A 23,754-nucleotide genomic window follows, 5' to 3' on the forward strand; every position below is an offset into this window, starting at 1 on the left:
GCTGAATGACGTGCACCTTGTTGTTGTTTGTGTGCACCTTGACATACGCTTTTTGGACAAGTAAATGCGTCTGCATAAATAAAGCACTGCAGGTCCACAGTTTTCTGTGCTGCTCAGCCGCGCTTATTGGGTTGATAAAACACAATCAGAGCGGCTGGACAAGATTCTCTGTCTGTCTGTCTGTCTGTCTGTCATCCGCCTGGACAATGAATGTAGCGAGCTGGATTACCCCAATCACCCCTTCTTCCCCCCCTCCCCCCCTGGATCCGCCAAGGGTCCCAAATCAGCGGCCCAACAGAGGAGGTCAAAGTGGTTTATTTATTCCTAAACTTTATTTACAAGAACGTTTACAAACAACTTAATTATACTAATTGTAATAAATCATTGATTTAACTAGTACTCTATTTAATTGTTTATAATTGTCTACAAGAATGAGCGCTGTTACCCTGTCTAATAATGGAGCTCTATTATATAACATTTCTTTTCCTACCCTTGTATTGTACTTGTCACGCCCTGTATTCTAAGTAGATACCTGTCCTACTCTCAGAATAGAGGAAATGCCTCAGGGCAGTATCATTTTGCTTTTTGCTCGGAGATCTCAGAATCAGAGCAGAATGGGGACTTGCGTTGCTCAGTAACGGCCTAATAATGATGATAATGATGACCGGTACCATCACCTACTCGCTTCTGATTGGATGATTGAGAAATCACCTCTCCAGCTGATACCACTTTCTTTATTGCTCACCGCTATATTACAGGACTTAGCAGAAGCTTCTTGTGTGACATATTGCGGTCAGACTGTAGAGGTATGTAAATGTATTTTTGTTATTGCACTGAATAGTGAATGCCTATCTTGCCAGCAAAGCAAATGTTAGCAAACTTTTCTGCTTAGGACATTGACATTACAATTATGTTTGAATTGGCTTATGCCATTGTGCATGGTTGGTATGCTGCTATTGACACTTCTTTTATTTTGCAATGTCAGCATTATTGTTAGCGCTGTTTTGAATAATTTTTGTTTCTCCTTTTTCCTGACATATAGCACATTGCTTTCCTCCTGGCCTGTTATGTTGTCCTGTGGCGAAAACGTCTGCTGGCAAGTTGGCTTCAGTTCTGTTATCATGGACGCAGACATGCATATTGCGAAGACTGACCTGGAGCTTATGATCGTCGTCCGTACATCAATACAACCCTTGATAAAATTGCTGCCTGTTTTACATATTCTGTGCATCTGGATCGTTACAGATGGAAGTAGCTGTGGTGGCAGAAAAGTCCCAGGGGTTTATTTACTAAACTGCGGTTTTGAAAAAGTGGAGATGTTGCCTATAGCAACCAATCAGATTCAAGCTTTCATTTATTTAGTGCATTCTACAAAATGTCAGCTAGAATCTGATTGGTTGCTATAGGCAACATCTCCACTTTTTCAAACCCGCAGTTTAGAAAATATACCCCCCCAGTCTGCTTTGTGTTAGGTACTCAAACGGGCACTACAAGCACTTTATTAATTTGCCATTGGATGAGGAATCCCTTTTTCTGACAGAACAGCCGATTTATAACACTGTTCAATATCTGCTTGTAATGTCCCTCACATTGTTGCCCAATTTTCAGGGAGTGCCCGTAACTCATTTGTTACTAAGCAATCAGTCATATGGCACAGGCACGGTAAAGATTTGTGGCTATTAGGTAATAATCATTTTTAAAAAGTAATAAATAAAACAATTAGTGAACATGACTTTGGTATTGTAAGTATTAATGGGCCTAGAACACTATATTTGCCACAATTTTTCATGAATTTTAAGCTAATTTTCACAATTTCAGCTAACCTATTGTACATCATTTTGTCCCCCTCTAAAGCTACACACTTAAGAGAATTTAAAGTGGCTATAGCAACATGCCATTCAGGTATGGTTTTTATAAAGTGTGTTCTACATTTAGCGTACCTACCCCATACTTGCCAACTCTCCCTGAATGTCAGGGAGACTCCCTGAAATAGGGGTGATCTCCCTCACTCCCTGAAGAGTCTGGCATTCTCCCTGATGCTGAGCCAGTACAAGACGTGGTTGGCTTCACCATCTGTGGCATGATGACACCGTTCAGAAACTGTGTCCTATGTCCATGTATTGATGCCTATGGAGGTGGCCATTTTCATGGAGACCAAGATTTAATCAAAGACTGACAGGTAAGACAACATGACTTCAGTAATGGAGACAGAAATGTAAAAGACACTTCAGTCTCTAGATATTCATTAGCTGCTTTTCTTTAACGTATAGTTGTCTACTCTCCCGGAATGTCCAGGAGACTCCCGCATTTCTTGGGAGACCTCTCGGGCTCCCGGGAGAGCAGGGCAACCTCCCAGTTCTCGCCCCCACAATAGATAAACGGCGGGGGGCGGGCTTAATGTTGCTGTTGCAAACATTTGTGTCATTTTAGCCCCGCCCCCTGCTGTAATTGGCCAAAATGGTGGCAATCATTTATGGGGGGGGGGGGGGGCAAAATGGTGCGATTCATCCAGCCCCGCCCCCGCATGCCCTCCTTCCCCGGGATCTCCCTGAAGCCAACGAGGAAAAGTTGGCAAGTATGACCTACCCTCTCCAACGTTGGCGCATCCTATATTAAATCAAGTCACAGAACATACAATTCCACACATGTCTCGGTAGGTCATTAATTGAACATTTGGGCTTTTCAAAGCCCTGTTTTGTTACCTTGACCAGTCTGGAGGAGCCATCATGCATGCCCCGGATGTTGTGTGTTACATTGTTGGTCTGCGTCCCATTTTTCATAAAATCGCAAGTTCGTGTTTTCAAGATTGCTTGGCAGGAAGCAGATGATGTGAAGTGGTATCATCCACCTTTGTAAGAACATCTGAGGATTTGGGATTATGTTTTTGAAGAATATTTCACTTGTAAGTGCAAACAAAAAAAGCATTATGAAGCACAAATAATGTATATAGTCCCATCTTCCCTTTGAGACTAACAAATCTAATAACAGATTATATAAACCATGTTAATTGGGATTATAATTTCACAAAACAATGTATACATGGGCCTTTAATACTGCTGCTCTAAAAAACATTTTGACACATGTTAATTCCACCACCCCCCAAAAAAATTAGATTTCTTCTTATACACATCATCATCATACATTTTCTTTCACAAATGTACTGTCCTTCTTTGCTAAAAAAAAAAATAACACACTCTGCTTTAATTGATTCCTTATCTAGAATTAATTTTAAAAGACCAGCAAAATGTGCTCACTATTTTTATGTACAAAAGGGAAAATTATATTTTATTTGTCAAACTTTTCCTGTTACATGGAGCCCCCATACCTGGCTCTGTGTGGCCTGAACACTGGGTTCTGCAGGAACAGAGACAGGTCTTGAGGCCTCTGGGCTCTCAAGCTGAGCAAGTACCAAATGTGGGAACATTCCCTGGGGCCGCAGAGACTGTGCAATTGAGGTGGGCCAGCAATGATGTGTCAACCTCCCAATTGGTGTTATCATCTACTCCTGCTAGTCCTCTATCTTTTGGATGGTTGTAGCGATAGTTAGCAGCTTTGGGTCCACGCTATGTTGTTGGATTCCCTCCAAGAAGTGCACTAATGGTGTATGTGTAAGACCTGCGGGAAGAGAGGAGGTTGGTGTCCCTGGAGGCTCCTCCCACCACTTCTGCTGTTTTCCCGCAGTGGGAAAAAAAACATTATATTTAGTTACGATTATTTGGAGATATCTTGGCAATACTTATAATGTGCCTGTTTAAAAAAATTTTTTAAAACCCTCTAGTAATTAAAAAAACAAAGGGAGATGAGTTGAGAGTGAACAATAGTAGAGAAATATACACAGTCTTAGTATTGCTATAGTCTATATTTCAGATAATAAGGATAATTGCCACCGTCAGATTGGTGCTGTTGTGCAGGGGGACCACCATCACTGTCCAGATTGCTTACCTTCTCCACTACCTGGACGTCTCTACAGGACAACTCTCCATGCTGGAGAGGTAACCGGCCCAAAGAGGCCTGTTGTATTTCATCATCATCATTTATTTATATAGCGCCAACATATTCCGTAGCGCTTTACAATTGGGGACAAACATAATAAACTAATAAACAAACTGGGTAAAACAGACAAAGAGGTGAGAAGGCCCTGCTCGCAAGCTTACAATCTATGGGACATCTATGGGTATTTAACACTTATATGCAGTGGTTGAAGTGGAAAGTTAGAAGTGTTGGTACGGAGCTTTCACTTTGAAATGAATGTCCGGGGACCTTGGGGTCACCTAGGGGTTTAGGGGTTTTGATAGAGCGAAATTAATTTTAGATGCATTTTAGCACTATGTAGTATAATATAAAACATATTAAAGGAGGCAAGGTTATCCACCCTGTTCCCCCCACCTCGCCTGTGTTTGATTACCTTTATTCTGGGTCCCCCCACCTCTCCCTTCTGTCTTCTTTGTGTACTTACATTTTCCCTCATATCTCCATAATAGTATTATAAAACTTTCCAAATTATCTCTCTTATATCTTCCATGTTACCCTTTATCTTTCCCTGGTCTGTTTCCTTTCTCCGTTCCTGTGTGCCCCTATCTTCACTGCAGGTATCTCTCCCTCCCTACCTGCTCTCCCATGTGCCTCACATCCTGCTTCCTTCTCTCGTTCCTCTCTTACTCCTTGATCCTCTCTATCCCTGTTCCTGCTCCGATAGTGAATTCGCACTTTGGCCCTCCAGCATCACAACGCAGCCTCCGTCATCATACTTTTGCTCCTTCATCATCATCGCACTGAGCCCCCTCATTATCGTACTGGGCCCCCTTATCATCGCACTGGGTTGATGAGGTTAATTGGCTGCTATGAAATTGACCATAGTCTCAATCTGTCTGTCTGTCTGTGTGTATGTTAGGGAATTTAGACTGTAAGCTCCAATGGGACAGGGACTGATGTGAATGAGTTCTCTGTACAGCGCTGCTGAATTAGTGGCGCTATATAAATAAATGGTGATGATGATGATCATTATCATCAATGTTTATTTAAGGGGGGGGATAGATTCCTCAGTGCTGTACAGTCTACAAGTTATATTATACAAAAACATATAGAAGCAAGAGAACAAACAATTGCATCAGTATGAGACATGAGTAAATAATTATTACATCAGATGACACAGAGCAAAATGCAAAGAAACCTTTGAGGAAAAGGAGGTGAGGACAGGAGACAGGAGGAAGAGAGGGCCCTGCTCATGAGAGCTAACATAGTAGAGGGAAGAGAAACAAACAGGCACAATGGTGGTCCTGGAAAACAAACAGGTGGAGCATGGGGAAGAAGCTAAGTCAGGATGGTATGGGGTAAGCAAACGTGAAGAGGTGAACTTTAATGAGTGCTTAAAAGATTGGAGACAGGGCACAGAGTTCCAAAAGTGAGGAGCAATGTGGGCGAAGTCCTGCAGACATGAGTGTGAGGTGGTGGTCTAAGGGGAGGAGAAGTGAAGGTAAATAACAGTAGAGAATTATTTCTTGACAATGTCAGAGATGAATTGCATTCGGAAGGAATGGGGCTTTGCAGAGAGGCACAAATAGGAAGATTAGTCATGATGCCGAATTCAGGACGGGCTGCAAGGGGACAGACCGGTGACAAGCAGGCAAAAGAGAAGGATATTGCTGTAATCAAGGTGGGAGGTAAGAGCATGGGCAAGAGTCTTGGTGACATCAAAGGAGAGGAAAGGGTGAAAGTTGGAGGCAACAGGATTTTGTGAGGGACTGGATGTGGGGAGAGAAGTTGAGGGCAGTGTCACTGATGACAACTAGGCAACATGCATGGGGAACAGGGGAGTGGATGACATTATCAACTATGAGAGAAACAGGAGCAGGACAAACCTTCTCAGTTATAACTTTGTCCCGGACTCATAAGCTCAGAATTATATCTAGGGGTAAATGTATCAAGCTGAGAGTTTTCCGGCGGGTTTGAAAAACCAATTAGATTCTAGCTGTCATTTATTTAGTGCATTCTACAAAATGACAGCTAGAATCTGATTGGTTGCTATAGGCAACATCTCCACTTTTCAAACCCGCCGGCAAACTCTCAGCTTGATACATTTACCCCCTAGTGTCTTGATGAGCACTGACATCATGCAAGTGCTGGAAAGCACACCTGTGGCTATCAGATCTGTCACTGCTAGGATGTCTTGCCAGATTATTTAGTTTGATTGATCAGTGTTTTGCATACCTGCTCCTGCTTTATGTGCACCTGACTTAGCTTCTGTTTCACCACTGTATAATTGCTTCGGTGCTGTACCAGGGCTGGAGATTGTATGTTTGGTGTCAACGTTTTGGCAAGCCTGGACAGACAAAATTGTCAGTGGCATCTCAGATGTGCCCGTCTCACCTGCTGTTGAGAGAATAGACCGGTCTAAGTATCCAGAGTTCTTTAGGGTGACAAACTTGGCACGAGACCAGAGCAAGAGGGGACTTTACAACATGAGTTTAAATTGGTTAATAATGTTGATGCTTTTGTGGGACCTGTCAACTCGACAGGCTGTATGCCAATTTATGATGGGAAAGAAAATGTTTTGTTTCGTCTTGCTACTGTGAGGGAGAGTAGAGCAATTATTGGTTCCAAGAGTTCATGTACCCTTAGTGTTGGAGGCTGCACACACACAGGTGGGGAGCGGACACTTAGGGGAAGGGAGAACAAGGGAACATGTTCTGGCCAGGTTTATTGGCCCGGGGTCTGCTGGGCCATTAAGAGGTTCTGTAGGACTTGGGGCATGTGCAAAAAAACCTACCCCAACGTCACAGTACAGCCACAAGTGCAAAGGGCTTACAAACATCCTTTTAGAAACATAAGGGGCTGTGAGTGGAAACCGAGAGAGGACAGGCTGTTTAGGAACAGTATTCTCAGTTTAAAAGAAGATAAGATCCCCGTTAGGGCACATAGACATGGTCAAGAGGACACTTGAGATGACATATTGGTTCTCTTTCAGAGAACTGGTGTCTGCATCAAGGTTGGCGACACTAGGGGGAAGGGTATGTGGCAAATAGGAGTAATTGCCACACCTCTCCTGCATAGGGACAGGTGAGGTCCAGGGGAATCTGCAGCTTAAGGCTGCAGACCAGGTACAGGTGTAGCACTGCACTTAGGTTCTGTTATGTACAGGTCTGAGACATGTCACAAAATAAATGTAAAATGTGATTTACTTACATGCAGTTTCTTCCACAGCAACAGCAGAAGGCTGACAAAGGTGTCTTCTATTAAGAGGGGTTACAAACCATCTGGAGGAGACTTCTTTTAAAGACAAATTGGGTGTGTCGCCTGTCAGTGACCTAAGGCTGTGGGAGGAGCCTTGAGTATAAAAGACTGTGTGGTTCATGTGTGCATGGCAACCGATGCCAGTTAGTGGCCGGCTGATAGATAGGGAAACTACCATATAGCCAGATTAAGGTTGCATGGTGTCGTCCTGACATTTGATGTGATATTGTGATGTAACAATAAAGCACTGCTTTGATTTGTATCAATAAGTTGTCCATGTTGCTGATGTCTGTAGGGTGTCCTTTTAACAAGTAGGTGTCAGAAGGTGTCCAAAGTGCTACAAGTAGTGCGCTTTTGTTATAAGAGATACATACATATAAATATATATATATATATATATATATATATATATATATATATATATATTATTGCTGCCCATCCATATCAACTTGCATTAGCAAACCAGAATTGTAGCTTTTTACATGTGCTATAAATATTGTGAAATATACAGCAGAATGTACAGAGACTATTATAAAGAAGGTTACCAGCCGTTGGGGTTTGATCCCATACATATGTATTGACAAAATCCTGACATGTATGAGGGAATATGACACTGGGAGTGGAAAGATAAAAAGCTCAGCTTTAGTTTGTTGAGCATGAGGTAGCTTTCAGCCATCCAAATGGAGATGTCAGAGAGGCAACTGGACACTCGAGAGAGAAAAGAACGGGAGAGGTTAGGGGAGAAAATGTACATTATATTGTCATCAGCATACAGGTGTAACTGAAGGCTGAAGGAGCGAATGAGTTGATAAAAAAAATTGGGCCAAGAATAGAGAATAGGAGGAGAGTGAACACCAGAGAAAACACACTGAAGGATTGATCAGAGTGTTAAGAGGTAAACCAGGAAAGGGAGTTTATGGATTGGGAGGAGATAGGGGTTTTGCAGTAGGTCTATTTGGCCAGAAGGTGAGGAAAGGTTCAGGAGATCATACTGGGACGCCTATGCCACCACCATGGCCGCCATTGGATCGGGTAGTGTGTAAAGAATAGATCACCATAGGAGAAGATAGCTGCGGAGGTAGTGTCAGATGAACTGACCTTTAGTTTCAATGAGGGCAGGAAGGGTGAAGGTTTGAGAGAGGCATTGGCCATGGATGGGAGCAATCTGACATTCCATAGTGCGCAGGTAAAGGGGAGGTGCCTAAAAGGAGTGATTGGGATGAGTATGGAGGGAATGAAGGAGCGTGGAAGGAGAGGAGAATAGGGACAGGAGGAGGACAGCGGGCAGATGGTGGGGACCTCGGATGGGGAAATGTCACCTGTTGGGAGGGCAGAGGAGGCTGAGGAAGCAGGCATGGGCAATGGAAGGATGATTTGGAGGGATCAATTGTGGTGGATAGAGAAGTGACGGGGTGATGGGAGCATAGCCATAGGCATAGAGGATGGGGGAAGTGAGAGTGGGAGAGGTAGAGCTTGGAGGCAAGAAATAGCATAAGTGACCGAGCAGGAAGGGGAGAAGGAGAGGTGGGGTGGAATGGTGGGATTTACGAGTTTGACTGTGGGAAGGTGGAGGAAAATAAAAGGAAGGAAGGAAGGTGAAGACTGCGAGGTAGAGGGGAGACCAGAGAGCACATGGGACAAGGGATGAGTTAGGATCAGAGCTGGATTTAGACCTCATGGGGCCCTAGGCAAGATACTGGTTGGGGGCCCCCCTCCCTGAAACAATCCATAGCACTATGTTTTTTTAGCATACCATATACTCCTATAGCGGAGTAGAAGGAAAGCTATGTGCCGCCGCGCAGCACTATTGCCCCTTCACAATATCACATGTGCCCCTTCACGTCACCTCGGTCCCCCTTCATAATTTTTTTGGAACAATTTGTTTCCCCTTTTTCACAGTGTGCCATTGTTTCTCCATTAGTTTGCTTACCTTTCTATTGTTTTCTTCTCTTCTGTTTTCTCCTTTCTCTTTTATCATCTTCTGTTCTGTTTTCTTTCTTGCCCTGTCGCGCACGCTGCTTCTCTCCGCTCCTCTGAGCCTTCACTGAATTTGCCATCGGACGTGATGACGTCACGCCCAACATTCAGTGGAACGCATCTGAGAAGGAAAGAGGAGAGGAGGCTTCCAGGGGCTGCTGCAAATGTGATTTATTTTTCTTTTCTCCCTTGGACGTAATATTTTTTTTCTTTGCTGGCGCCCCCACCACCCGCCGGGCCCCCTGGGGACCGCTGGGCCCTAGGCAAGTGCCTAGGTGTCCTAGCGTTAAATCTGGCGCTGGTTAGGATGGTGCACTAGAGATAGTGGACAGAGTACAGAGGTGGGTAAATAGTGATGAGAAGAAGAAGGTAATAATATGGGTAATTGATTAGAGGTGGGAAGGAAGGGAAAATGAGGTAGATGGATGTTACTCTAATGGAAGTGAATTATGTTTGAGGTAGAGTAGAGGACAGACCTCCTATTGGACTTACATAGGGGGGGGAGTATAATGATAGAGGGTAGGTAGTCTGAATGCTGAGTGGAAATAATTAGAAGGCATAATAGCTTGTTAGGTAGGATGCTGAAGATTAGTGAGGGGAAACATAATGGTCAAAAGGGTATATAGTTAATGTAGAAAATACACTGGAAGTGACAGAGAAGGGGAATGCAGAAAGGCACACAGGAGGCCTGGGTGTGGTAAAGATCACTGCAAGCAAACAAAAGACATAACAAGGGTTACAGTATTAGAATTAGCAATATTAGGATTAGCAAATTGCTACAGTCTCTGCCTTATAAAGTTTGCTCAAGGTTTAATGTAAGCTATGTAGCAAAAAAAAAAGTGCCATGAGTAGGACTGTATATTATTTATTGATATCATTTCTTTTTTAAAAAAAAGTAAGTCTGCATTACAACTGTGTAGTTATTGATGATTAAGAAAACAAAAATCCAAACTATTTTGCTTTCCGGCCTCCGGAGGAGGAGGTGCTAGAGGAGGAGGAGGTGCCAGATGAGGAGGAGGTGCTAGAGGAGGAGGAGGTGCTAGATGAGGAGGATGTGCTACAGGAGGAGAAGGTGCCAGATCAGGAGGTACCACAGGAAGAGGTGTTAGAGGGGGAGCCAGCAGAGAATGGCCGTTGTGGTGTCTGGCTCATCGAGGGTGAACCCAGGTAAAGGTAAATATATTAAGCATCTTATCCTATTTGTTTATGTAAGGATAACACTGTAGGCCTTAGATGAGTCAATGTCGACCAAGTCAATTGATTGTGTTGGTATAACTTTAGAGCGTGTGTAGGTGTTTGCATTAATTGAACTTTTCTTATGCTTTAAACTTTTTGCAAAAAAAAAAACCAAATCAGTCTGCATTTGCTTACAGAAACAAGTCTAGGAGAAAATGTTTCCAAAAGTGCACTGTCATGGTTTTCTGTAAGACATGTGTAGAACAAAGGTCCAAGTAGTGCAATTCATAGAGGTTTCCACATATTCCTATCACGGGAACAGATTGATCCCTTCTACACTATGGACCTGATTATAATTTTTGCTGTGCTGCATAAGCCTATAATTGACGACTGCATAATCGAAAAGGATATAAAAAATAAAACAACCAACCCACATATACCAAAATGATATATCTACTGTGTGATTGTGGAATGTGGAATTACTGGAAATAAATGACTGTTGTGACACTAATATTTTCCTCTTTTCTCATCCACAGATGCTGATGATGAGGAACTATCTCCTTCAAAACAAATAAAGAGGACCCAGGCATATGTGGATGGCTTACACCTGTAAATTAAAGTCATACAATATTTCCTGCTCCATATAATATATTGCACAGGTTTGCTGCAAAAACACCATTTATTACTTAATAAATAGTATAAAAAATTTATATAATGTATATCATATGCTACTAATACAGAGCCGGACACATAGTTTGAGCTCCGTATATAGACTTGAATATCAGCACAATAGGGAAAGGTGTCTCACAGGAACAAATAGAATCTTACTAGTAATTGTATTTATTAGCTCATATAACTTTTATAAAGGGCTGTTCCTTTAAGTGCCCTCACACACCACAATAGGGTACTGATATTAAACAGTTTACATGGGTTATTAGTTCTTTACACAGGGATGAGGATGGGTATACCAACCACCAGCACCCTTTACCAATCCAAACTGACTCCCTAATTGGTGCACAAGGGTCAAACCTCCCTTATCCCTCCCCCACATCTCTTATGCCCATTATAGTTACAGTCTTGTTAAATTTATGCCTTCGTATGATAGCACTTGTTCTTTTATTGTAAACCTTCGGATTCTATACGATTGTGCTCTACATCATTTTTCTTTCTCGATATATGGTTGTATTAAATACTTACTAAATAAATAGGTACAAAAAACACCCAAAACAAATTGCTTTCACATAAAAGAAGAATTTTAGATTTCTTATATTTGTCACGCGACCCGTTCCCATTGACTTTGTCCCCTTCTGGAGATGGTTTGTGACTTGGGGCTAGATTTACTAAACTGCGGGTTTGAAAAAGCGGAGATGTTGCCTATAGCAACCAATCGGATCCTAGCTTTCATTTTGTAGAATGTACTAAATAAATGATTACTAGAGTCTGATTGGTTGCTATAGGCAACATCTCCACTTTTTCAAACCCACAGTTTAGTAAATATACCCCTTGGTGTGTACCTGAAATGATCCCAGCCGAGCAGGACTTTATAATAGGAATTTCCTTGAAAGCTACAAGAATTCTCTGTAAAATGTATATTACACAGGATTTTAACTGTAATACAAGCAAACTCCTGTTAGCTACCTAACATGCTAAATACCTGTTACTAGGCTGTGTTCTCTCTGCTGCATGATCCGCCCACCCACACATGTTTGGATTTTCTCAGAATTCTATTAAACAACAGTCAGCTCTTAAAAGAGGAGTTTGACTTGTTTGGACAGCATTCTCTCCTATACAGAATCAAAGAGAAAATGCAATTGTCAGAGATGGGTGTAACAATTAACACAATGCTTATCTGATAAAGGACCATTGTCCGTCTTGCACATCATTAGCTTGGTGAGCAGCTGTTCACTTAAAGATGGGCTGCCTATTTTAAAGGTAATGCTAAATAATTTTCATATTTAATGAATTAGAGAACCTGACTGTGGCCCAATTGTCTACAAAACTCGCAGAGCTTGAAAGATCACAAAGGTGAATGGGAAGAAATAAGAGTTGATCTTCCCATTTGTATGTATCCAGTATGTGTTAACTCTACACACAAATGTATTTCAAATAATTATTATGCTTTTATTATTATGTTTTATTTTATATTTAGGTGCCTGAAATTATTCCAAGAAACGAAACAAAACTATTGCAACACAAAACTCCAGTCATGCAGTTCCAGTGATAGTTGTCATCTAAATTTGAAAATCATCCTCCAAAATATGCATTTTGTTGGCTAATTTTGAGTAAAACAGCCAAAGTGGCCCAAAATCCGTGCATGTAGGCATGCAAAATTTGAAACAAAAATTATTTTGATTGGGCCGGTCAGAAAATCAAGTGCCATTTCTGCATCTTGAGATCTTTGATTAGATTTACTAAAACTTCCATGGCAATCAGTCAGATTCTACCTGTCATTTATCTAGTACATCCTAGAAAATAATATCTAGAATCCAGTTGGTAGCTATGGGCAACACCTTCACTTTTCCTCTTTAGAGATTGTAATAAACCTGCCCCCTGGTCTTTCTGCTAACCCTCAGTACGGACAGGTCTGTGATAAATGGGCCTCATACAAGTGTCCAAACTGGTTGATCAGCTATTGTGTAAAATGACATTATTTTTAGTCAGCAAAATAATAGCATTGCCCACCTATTGAATTCCTCTGTTTTTAATTTCACCAGCTAGTATGACAGCTTGGCATTGGTCAACTGTAAATCAGGACTGCAAATTGACCTGTGTGTGTGTGTGTGTGTGTGTGTGTGTGTGTGTGTGTGTGTGTGTGTGTGTGTGTGTGTGTACTTCCATTCATAGGCTTGTGGGGACATTGACCTGTTTACACACCAACACTGTGGGGACCTGAGTCATAGTGGGTATAAAAAATTGAGGTCCCCACAAAGCTTCCCAAGGCTAATCAATGCAGGGGACCTTGCTGATATGCTCAGCATAAAAATCTGGCATGTCCCTCCGCAAGTCACATTTATCGGAATAAAAGTGTGTGTGTGTCCAATGTGGAGGGGGGAGTGTGTGTGCATCCCACCGCCAGAGGCCAGTATACTGTCCAAATGTATAGCAGGAGCAGGAAGAGGAAGTGACTGCAGCCTGTCGGTGCTTTATACACCAAGTGGGTAAAGACACAGTCGAATCCGTCTGCTGATGAAGGTAAAACGGGGACAGTGAAGCATGACAGAGCCCACCGGTAGCTCCGTCTATAGCCCGGAGAGCAGTGGAGATGAGTACGCCCCTGACACTTCGGTGGAGAGCTGTTCAGACACCAGGGATGATGTCCCGTTGCCCACCAGAGCAGCAGAGCACAGGTACCCAGAGATGAGTTCTATGTACTCAACATTCTGGCAGCTGTGTTTTGCAAAACAGAGAGGGTCAGAGAGACGACGCGGTGTCTTTCCAAACGCTATCCAGAAACAGTGATGGCTCCAGGGAATATAACATAAAGCAGTACTGTCTGTACTGTGAGAAGCCCCTCATAAAATTTGCCCGGCACATGGAACATTTCACCACAATGAGACTGAAGTAGCCAGTGCCCTGCAATTCCCCAAGCACTTGAAAGAAAGGTGCATGCAAATGACACATCTTCACTATAGGGGCAACTTTGCACTTAACACTGAGGCAATGAGGGCAGACCATGGTGTTCTGGTCCCATTCCAGACAAAAAATATGGATGCCGAAGGCTTCATGCACTGTGTAGCCTGCCAGGGCTTGTTTGCAAGGAAATACCTGTGGCGACACATGAAGAGATGTAAGCTAAACCGAAGGAGCAACAAGCTCACACCTGGCATGAACAGAGTCTAGTCACTGTGCGCCTTTGCTCAGCCTGTTTATTGGCTTTTGGAAGCTCTTGAATGGCATGACCCAGAATGTCTTACTCTCAGTCAAAAATGACCGATGCATCATGCAGATGGGACAACATCTCTTCAACCTGGTTGAATAAGATGTTGACAGGCATGAGTAAATCCATCAGAAGCTTAGAGAAATGGGCAGGCTACTGCTACAGGCTAGAAGAGCTCCCCCTTTGCAATTTTCTGCACGTAGTAGACGCTGTGAAGCTGGTAGCTGGCTAGGACGAGGAGACAGGTACATTTAAGACGCCCTCGCTGGCACTCAAGGTCCGGCACGGCCTGCAAAAGATAGCAAGCATTGTGGAGTGCCGAGCCATGATGGAGGGCTGCACTGCTGCAGTTGAAAACACACAAAATTTCAGAAAGCTATATGAGGCAAGATGGAACAAGTTGTTTACATTGAATGCCTTGAAAACTCTTGAGGAGTCCAAGTGAAACATACCTCAGCTCTTACCTTTCAATGAAGATGTGAAAAAGATGCACCTGTACCTCGATGAGAAGCAGCAAGCCTACCAAAATGGTCTATCCACCGAGCCTACAGTTAACTACTGGGCACTACTTGCAGAAGTCATCCTGACTACCTTCTCCTCAAGAGATTCTTCAGATCTCCACGAAGATGTGCCCCTAGTGCTTTCCGAGGTTGAGAGGAAGCTCTGCCGGCACTTCACTCACATTGAAATCTAAGGAAAACAAGGGAGAAAAGTCCCCATCCTGCTGACACCAGCCATGCAAGCTGCAATAGAACTTCTCGCAGTAAAGCATAACACATGTGGAGCCAAAATATCTACATATTCACCAGACCAGCTGCCCTGTCACACTTCAGAGGCTCCGATTGCATACAACTGTTTGCCCGAGAGCGTGGGGCCAAGCATCCCCATATGCTGTCTTCCACAAAGCTTCAAAAGCACGTTGCCACTCTTTTGAAGGTCCTCAATCTAAACGACACAGAACAGGATCAGTTGGCAGACTTCCTTGGGCACGACATCAGGGTGCACGGGCAGTATTACCACCTCCCAGAAGGTACCCTCCAACTCGCCAAGATCAGCAAACTGTTAATGACTCTCAAGAGTGGCAGACTGGACGAATTCAAAGGCAAGAATTTGGACGAGATGCACATTGATCTGATGTATGTTTTTGACTTTTACCTCGGTCATTTACATTTCTGTTTCTTTTCAGAACTGGTCCAGCTACAGAGCGACATGTCGGATGATGAGCAATCCCCCGTGACAGAGGGACAAATGGCCAAGTGTTTGGTCGACACTTCCACGTCAGAAGAGAGGCGGTGTATGGACCGGGCAACATGGGACCAGGGCCAAGCCATGGCTTCCACAGGTAGGTGTAGCACACAGATTTGCTAGGCAGAAGAAATTTGCCTTTTCTGTATTTTGCAGAGCCATAATGGACCACTCTACTTTCTTTCAGGTTTCAAAGAAGTGTGGAGGAAATCCTGGGACAGAGAGGAGGTCCAGACTGGGGAGAAACACCTGGGGGAAAATGTATCATACCCCGGTTTTTTCAACTCGCGGGAGATCAGCGTCTTTACAGCTTAAACTTAAAGCGGTGCTGCCTTGTAAATGGAAACGTCCTTTTACAAGGCAGCGCAGCTTTAAATTTAAGCTGTGAAGACGCCGATCTCCCGCGAGTTGAAAAAACCGGGGTATGATACATTTACCCCCTGATGAGGTTTATACAGACATGCTGGGTGCCCGGAAAGCGACACTGTGTTCCGTGCCTCATGGCTGAACCATCCATACTTAAAGATCGGAACTGGTCGGGGGTGAAATTCTACATAAAGAACCACATAACAGCTTTACAGAGGGATCAAACTTGTTGAAATGATGCGCAGTGGTTGAACAGGGCTGTAGCCTCCATGGCTAAGTGTCGGTGTAAGCAGGCATGCGGATGTCCTCAGACAGCCAGGATACATGACACTTTCCCTACCATTGTTATTATTTATTGATTTATTTTTGCAGGAATGTGGATGTCCTCAGACAGTCAAAATACATGACCCTTTCCCCATCTTGCAGTCTGTGTCAGTACTTTGTGCAAAGTCAAAGTGTAAATCTCATGTGGTAACTTTGGTGACAAACCGCTCCTACACATACCCCTATGATTGTTCTGTCGACAGGGCATTAGGAAAAGGGTGTCCCTATACGCCATGTTCCAGACATGGGTCCTCATGATGCAATAACAAGTGTGTGCGGTCATCATCCAACTTCTCCAATCGTTTTGGACAAATTAGGCTTTGACCCAAGCACCAGGATCTGCCTGTATGTGAGAACCTTTAGAGTTACAGAGCAAGTTAATTACACTTTTTAAGACATTTGGGTATCAAGATGTATTTATATTTCATATTTTGCTCAATTATGACGCTGTCCCTCCAAGATTACATACGTTACACATTGAACCCCACGTAAACGAATGCAGCCTATACACTATACCTTAGTTCATTTTCCCAGACAAATAACATGTTTTCTTTCCAATTTGGACAAAGCCAGAAATTGTTGGCACTACATTAATAAACTCATTATTAAAAAAGAAAACCTCATTAATGTAATATAATGGGTCACACTCAAACAATTGAAAATACGGAAATTAGCAATTATGGTTCAACAGCTCCAACTATTAGGTCACATATAAACATAATCTTCCTTTCATCTGTCATACTAAGGTAACTATTAATAGCATGAACTGAGTAATGAGTAATGGTAACACACATACTGTACTTAAAGCTCTATAAAGCCCAAAAAAATATTCTGTGCCTCATAATTAAACTCTGAACTGGCTCGGATGCACGAAAAAAAGAATCATATTTCTTTCATAATAAATATATCAAACAAAGAGAACGTTGATGCTCAAACAAAGCTTAGAATTTTTTAATTGATTAAAATCAGCTGTGAAGAATTTATATTTTATAAAAAAAAATATTATTTATATGTGGGACAATGTCACTGGATTTCCAGGACCATATAGAGGCATGAGGGTGCAGGATAGGTGCTTGTATATATGTCCCAGATCTCATTGGTGACGTCCAATATCCACACATAGAGAAACCCCCCCGCACAAGTGATAATAATATTAAAGAGATTAAAAATGTAAACCCCTTGAAAATAAAAATCCTATGTTTATTACTTTTGTTTATTGTGTTTCCTTTCTGCAAACAACCTACTGAATCCTCTTCAGTCAGGCTTTCGTTCTCAACACTCCACAGAGACTGCGCTGACCAAGGTTGTCAATGATCTGATCACAGCTAAAACTAATGGTGATTACTGTCTTCTAACTCTCCTGGATCTCTCTGCTGCATTCAATACTGTTGACCACTCTCTCCTCATACAAACGCTACAATCCCTATGTCATCAAGGTACTGTCCTATCCTGGTTCTCATCCTACCTATCTAATAGCTCTTTCAGTGTTAATTTCTCCGGAACAACCTACACCCCGCTTCCCTTATCAGTTGGAGTACCGCAAGGCTCAGTCCTAGGTCCTCTGCATTTCTCTATCTACACCACTTCTCTTGGAAAACTAATAAGCTCCTTTGGATTTCAGTATCGTCTCCATGTGGATGATACACAAATCTATCTATCCTCTCCTGACCTCTCACCATCTGTGTTGCCCCGCATTACTGTCTTTCTGCCATTTCATCTTAGATGTCCTCTCGCCAACTCAAACTCAATCTTTCAAAGACAGGATTAATAATATCCCAACAATAGAAGCTTCCCACCTGTCATTCCTATTTCTGTTGACAACATGACCATAAATCCCACCCCACACGCTCGCTGCCTAGGTGTAATCTTTGACTCGCAACTATCCTTTGTTCCCCACATCAACTCTATATTTACATCATGCTGCATACATCTAAAAAACATTCCCAGAATACGTACATAACTCACACAAGACACTGCAAAAAGTTTAATTCATGCACTTATCATCTCCCGCATCAACTATTGTAATTCTCTCCTTACTGGTCTTCCCAAAATCAGACTCAAGACCCTACAATCTATTTTGCACGCAGCGGCTAGATTGATTTTCCTTGCAAACCGTTCTTCCGCTTCTGAGTCACTCTGTCAGTCTCTACATTGGTTGCCTGTTTTTCAACTAATCCAATATAAAATTCTTCTACTAACATACATATATCTCCTCACTTGTCTCAAAATATCTCCCAACTCGACACCTCCGTTCTGCACAAGATCTATCTCTCTCTTCCACTCTCATCACATCCTCCCATTCCCGGTTACAGAACTTTTTGCGGGCTGCACCCACTTTGTGGAATTCTCTCCCTCGCACAAAAAGAGTTTCTTCTGGTCTTCAAACCTTCAAATGTTCTCTGAAAACCCATTTTTTTTTTATATATCTAATAAATAGGTGAGTGAGGGTTGTGGGGAATCTTTTGTTTCGTTAAAGTTCAATTTGAAATAGTTTTTTTCTTTTACTCTTTTGGTATGGGCAGGGGTTTTATGGGCCTGTCCAATACACTTAGACCACTAGGGTGGCAAAGTCCTAATCTTGATAATTACCCAAGACGTCCACAGCCCAGGAAGGCCAGATAGAGCCCTTGGGCTTTTCAGAAGGGGATCGGGCAAAAACCTGGGCTCCCTGGTGAAAGTAGAGTACTTTGCACTTTGTAAAGGATGTTGAGTGGTCCATAAGAACCTCATGGTAGTGTTGGGCTCTAGTTAAACAGTGCAGCCTTAGAAGTATGGACCTTTACCTGATGCCACTGTTACTTTTTTTAGATAAAACTTACATTTTAGTGTAAACTTAAAATATCACAATTCCTAGTTATGTATTTAACCTATGCGTACCAACTTTTTTCATTTTAGTCTTTCCCTCTGGGAGATCCCGAAGATCGAGTCATTGTGGTCCCGCTCCGCCATGCAATGACACGAAAGCGTCATTATGCCACAAGGGGGCGGTGCCAAAGGGATGCAATTCACTGCAAATTGCATCATGAAGACTCCCATCTTGCCTGCATCACTAGGAAGGGGGCAGGATACGGGAGAATGACCTGCTTTCCCGGGTGTCCGGGAGACCTACCCAGAATACAGGAGTCTCCCGGACATTACGAGAGATTGGGCAAGTATGATTCAACCCCCTTCCTTCATTCCCTTTAAAAAGCAAACTACATTCCAAAGAGTAAATTGTTATGAAAACAAACTAAACAGATGGGCCATAATCTTTCATAGATATATGATTTCCATAGGCGTCCTTCCATCTTTGCTTTTCATCAGTTTTCACCTTCCGTTTTTAATATATTCATAACATATAATCAAAGCAGATTAGCAGATTAAACTAAATCAAGAAAAATATCCTTCCAAGAATTATTCCCTCTTTTTTAGACCCTCCCAATTGCAACCACACTTATTACCCCAAAGTGAAAAATAGATTGAAAACCCAAATATAATGAAATAGTACCAAGTATCACAACTAGTTTAGCTTACATCAATATTCACATGATGCTCCCCATCGTGGCTGGACATTATCAAATCATTGTCACATCATACAAAAGCGTCAGACTTTGTTTTACGACTATCGACTAGAACACAACGCGCTTTACTAAGTCCTGCCCTGTCTCAATCTATGGCTCAGTGGAATAAGTTGAGGGCAAATTGGGCACTGCAGTCTAGCACCCTTATTACTTTACCCAGCTTCCAGCCTTTACTTTCACCCTCTTCCTGTAGCTGGTGGATCAACAGAGGCCTATGTAGAATTAAAGATGTTATAAGCCCATTCAGCGTCAATGTATTAAAATATTTCTGCAATTAAACATTTTAATTATCCCCAACAAAGCCCTTTCCCGTGACTTTGAACTTTGAAGACCCTCCATTCAGACATAAATTCCATGATGTCTTTTGAAAACCTGTAACATCCAAAATCTGATAGAAGGTTTTAATCATTTCTACTCTTTTTCAATTTGCTTTTGACATTTACAAATTAGCTTCCATATGTTCTTTATTGGGGACAGGACTTAGGCAGTGATCTGAAACAGGAGACTTGGACCACAAAATGTCAGGTAATAGCCAAAAATGTATGAACAAGTTCAACTTACTAGAGGCAGAATATTAAATGTGGATGATATGGCACTGCCAGCACCTGTATGGTGATTGTGCTGAAAATAAGCAGATTTTATTGCGACCATGGCCTTATCTGTGAGGAGTTTGTATGTTCTCCCCGTGTTTGCGTGGGTTTCCTCCAGGTGCTCCGGTTTCCTCCCACACTCCAAAAACATACTGGTAGGTTAATTGGCTGCTATCAAATTGACCCTAGTCTTTCTCTGTCTGTGTGTGTGTGTGTTAGGGAATTAAGACTGTAAGCTCCAATGGGGCAGGGACTGATGTGAGTGAGTTCTCTGTACAGCGCTGCGGAATCAGTGGCGCTATATAAATTAATGATGATGATGATGATCGATTCAATTATTCATCTTAAACTTCATCAAATGCCCTCAAGGAGCTTATTGTAGTCCCTCCACCCTAAAGCTAATTTATTTTCTATTCACAGCAGCTAAATTGGCAATACCAAATCATGGTGAACACACAATGTTGATATACATTAAGAATAATCTTAACTGAATAATGAGCAATGAAAAAAAAAAGTCCAGTTTTCTATTGTATAGTAAAATATATTCTGAAATATTTGGTAACCTTGTCTGTCTTATGCTTCTACTGAACCATCTGCAACACTAATCATTTAGTGCTCTGTAGCCCAGACTTACGATATAGCTTCCCAAATCCATCCTCCTATCCCTACTCATCCCACAACTTACCCAACCGGCTTATGGGAACCCTACAAACGTAACTTCTGTTCCTGAGCAATGAAACACATTACAGATTGCTTTGATTTATCATTTTATGCCTCTGCCGGATCAGATGTCCTTCACATAGGGAAAAAAATATTTTGAGTATATATTAGTGACTACGCTTGGTGGGAAAACAAACCACATTGCACCTTGACACCTCAGACAAATTATTTACATATTAAAGGAGCGAGTTTCAGTTTACTGCTCAGTGCAAAGCACTGAGGTTCCCAGGAGCTGATTTACCATCTGGTAATGTGACCCTGAAAGACCTTTTGTAAATACTGTTGGAGGTGCCAAGTTTTTGAGTGTGGGTCCAGTGCTCTCCAAAGTGTATAGCTGTAATTGGAACACGGGCTGCTGGCCGCTGATTGCTTTGAAATGATTTGGTTTCATATTCTAATGGCGATGACACAAATAGATTAACATTGCGGCTCTCCTCAGAAATACATTACATTGAGCGATTGTTGAAGTGTAATTTATGTCTGTGCCACCCTCAATGCATTATGGTCACAGGGACTGAGGGATGCTAAAACCAATATGACTACATAATGCTATGTATTACTGCACTGTGTTATTAGAAAACAACTTAAAGAAACTAAATTTTTAGCTTTGGGTGGAGTTCTCTTCCTGGTTACGGCATTCTCCAGAATGCCTGGGGCACCGGAGCTCCCGTTTCAGCATTGCTCTGGCCTGCTACTACCCCTTGCCTATTTCAAACAGCAAATGTAAAATACCAGTAGAGAGGTATCAACAATACCAATACCTGTCTGAAATAGGCCTGTCCTAATAGTACAGCGCAGTGTAGGCATCACGGCACACCATTTTAACATAGGGAACCAAGGGCAAATGCAGGATTTGTAGAGGGGGGTTTTCACACCACGCCGACCAGTGGGCGTGACCAGCATGCAAGAGGGCGTGGCTATATTAGACAGTGCTTGGCTGCTCTCCAACTCTTTCTATCCCCATAATATCAACGGGCAATGATATATGCACTACTGTTAGGTGCACGCAGCTCTCCCTTTTCAAGCAGAGTCGTGTGAAGCGGGGGCAGGGTCCAGCCACCTCAATTATACAGTGCCCCAGGCTTAGAGGGGGGTTTCCAGGCACTGGGAACTCCACCAAAACTAATTTGTTTTTTTATGCAATCTTTCTTGACAAAACTTTTCAATAAGTTGTCAATGATTTCATTGAAAGCCTGGGCTGGTGCTCTCTAAAACCACAGTGCATCCCATAAAACGTTCAGAAACACAAAAAAGGTGTTCCAGGGTGCAGTTCTTCAGGCCCTCCTCAAGGGGGCCTGAAACTTAATACAAAGTACAAGGCAAAGGTATAGAACAGCAGGGTTTATTAAATGGCACAGCTTCCTTGTGACTCTCTACCCTGGAAACATCTGTGGTGCTGGCGACAGCAAACAGGCAAAATTAATTTTTATGTTTTAGTGAAGTTCCTCTTTTAAGACATGCTCCGCAAAAAGTAGCATAAAGTATAATAGACAAAGGCATACATATCTTATATACCTTGTATGTGTCATTCATCAGAGGGTCCCTGATGTTTGTAATCATCACATACTGCTTTGTATTGTACTCTATCAAATTAGAATTTGGACCCAATCAAATTCTCAGCAATCTGCAGTTTGCTTGCTTTTTAATTATCTTAATTATTTTTATTAGTAGTCACAGCAAAATCTTAGAACTTAGAAATTATTTCCAGGACAGCTGATATTCATTTTTAGACACCTGTCCAAAAGAAGGGCTTGCATCACTGTTTAGAAAAACATATGGGGCCTGAGTCATTAAGGAAAGTAAGGCAAAAAAATGTTCTCTGGAACAAACCATGTTACAATACAAGGGGTGCAAATTAGTTTATTATTTTGCACATAAGTTAAATACTGGCTGTTATTTCATCTAGCACACAAATACTTGATAGCTTTATTTTTACACTGAAATATAAAGTCGATCTAGGACATGCCCTACCCCCAAATATAAATCTGTCCCCACATTTTAAATTTACCTCCCCTCCAATGTAACATGGTTTTGACCAGGTACAAAGTTACTTCTTTTTATGCTTTGCTCTCCTTAATGATTCTGGCCCTTGCTGTAGTAATTTTCTTACTGATTCAAACAAAGGTTCAACTATTGCTGCAAGATGTATCTGAAACAATTTTGTTATATTTATTGCTATAGTAATCAATTTTCTTTTCATTTTAGAATGTGAGAAGTTACTGCACACCATTAAAACTTCATTCTATGGTGTAGCAAAGTCTAAATGAAGCATTTTTTTGTTCAAATGAAATAAATCGCAAAGTTCAATGACATTTAATTGCAAACAGCCTAAACTATAAAAACATTTTATGATACAGCCCCTTTAAATGTAAACCTTGATAATGTCACTGGGTCTAACAAATAATCCGGAACTTGTGGGTGGCACAGTGGTTAGCATTGTTGTCTCACAGTACTGGGGCAATGTATTCTGGCCAGGACACTATCTGTGTGTAGTTTTATGTTCTCACTGTGGGTTTCCTCCCGGTGCTCCGGTTTCCTCCAGCACTCTAAAACAATACTGGTAGGTTAATTAGCTTATGACAAAATAATCCCTAATGTGAGGTAGAGAATATAGCGAATTTAGCTGGTAAATTCCACTGGTGAAGGGACTGATGTGAAGAATTAAATATCTGTAAAACTCTGTATAATA

General features: G+C 42.0%; 1 long non-coding RNA gene across 1 annotated transcript; it reads left to right on the forward strand.

Moving 5' to 3' along the window:
* Positions 1-10,359: 10,359 nt before the first annotated feature.
* On the forward strand, positions 10,360-20,810 carry LOC142143030 (uncharacterized). The gene is made up of 3 exons (XR_012689471.1): positions 10,360-10,380; positions 10,920-11,042; positions 19,091-20,810. It is a non-coding gene; the product is annotated as an uncharacterized LOC142143030 (long non-coding RNA).
* The last annotated feature ends 2,944 nt before the right edge of the window (positions 20,811-23,754 follow it).

The sequence above is a fragment of the Mixophyes fleayi genome, chromosome 3, assembly GCF_038048845.1.
Source record: "Mixophyes fleayi isolate aMixFle1 chromosome 3, aMixFle1.hap1, whole genome shotgun sequence".
In the NCBI taxonomy this organism is placed as follows: Eukaryota; Metazoa; Chordata; class Amphibia; order Anura; family Limnodynastidae; genus Mixophyes; species Mixophyes fleayi.